Consider the following 844-nt stretch of genomic DNA (forward strand, 5'->3'; position numbering starts at 1 on the left):
GGGCAAGAATCCTCTTCCTGGTTGAATGAGGGCTCCCCCCACCACATTCCTCATGGACAGCTCCCCCTGCTGGTATTCAGACTATTCCTTAAGACAATGACCTTGGTCTAGTAGGTTTCCTCTTTTTACCCTGTTCTGATTATTAAAGTTGAGCAAGTAAACAAAGGGGCAAGTGCCCTAGGTCTGGTCTGAAGGTCAGATAAATGTGCCCTGGTTTGTGTGCAGAGAGAAGGCAGGAGGAGTGCTCGCTTTGGCAGCACATCTGCTAAAACTGGAATGATACAGAGAAGATTAATACGGCTCCCATGCAAGGATGATATGCAAATTTGTGAAGCATTCCATATTTTTCTGTAACCTTTAGAATGTATAAGCAATGAGGTCCTCTTGTATAGCCCAGGGAACTGTATCCAATCTCTTGGGATAGACCATGATAGAAGATAATATGAGAAAAAGAATGTATATATAGGTATGACTGGGTCACTGTGCTGTACAGCAGAAATTGGCACAATGTTGTAAATTTACTATACTTTAATTCAAAAAAGAGTAAAAAAAAAAAAAAATGGGAGGAGGAGTGATGGGAAAGAATGACAAGCCCACAGTTCCATCCCCAGAGGATTCTGGTGACATCGTCTCTGCTGAAGGCTGTTTGGAAGCATCTCTTGTGGACCAGTACAGGCTTCATCTGGGAGACTTGCCTGGTTAACGTTCAGAAACTCTCTATATAGATTTCTACACATTCTACATGTTTGACATTAGATACCTAGAAAGGACTGGGAAGTGAAGAAGGCATCATGATGTTTAAAGAAGACTTGGTGATCAGTGTGGAGTATCCTTCACAGAAATG

General features: G+C 42.2%; 1 non-coding gene across 1 annotated transcript; it reads left to right on the forward strand.

The window, feature by feature from the left end:
- The first annotated feature begins 241 nt into the window (after positions 1-241).
- On the forward strand, positions 242-348 carry LOC146406162 (U6 spliceosomal RNA). Its single transcript, XR_014834349.1, has one exon. It is a non-coding gene; the product is annotated as a U6 spliceosomal RNA (small nuclear RNA).
- Positions 349-844: the final 496 nt, after the last annotated feature.

Source organism: Sus scrofa, chromosome 1, assembly GCF_054392235.1.
Source record: "Sus scrofa isolate SSC_HxYL_T2T_F1_AM1 chromosome 1, Sscrofa_HxYL_maternal_Yorkshire_Landrace_v2.0, whole genome shotgun sequence".
Lineage (NCBI taxonomy): Eukaryota > Metazoa > Chordata > Mammalia > Artiodactyla > Suidae > Sus > Sus scrofa.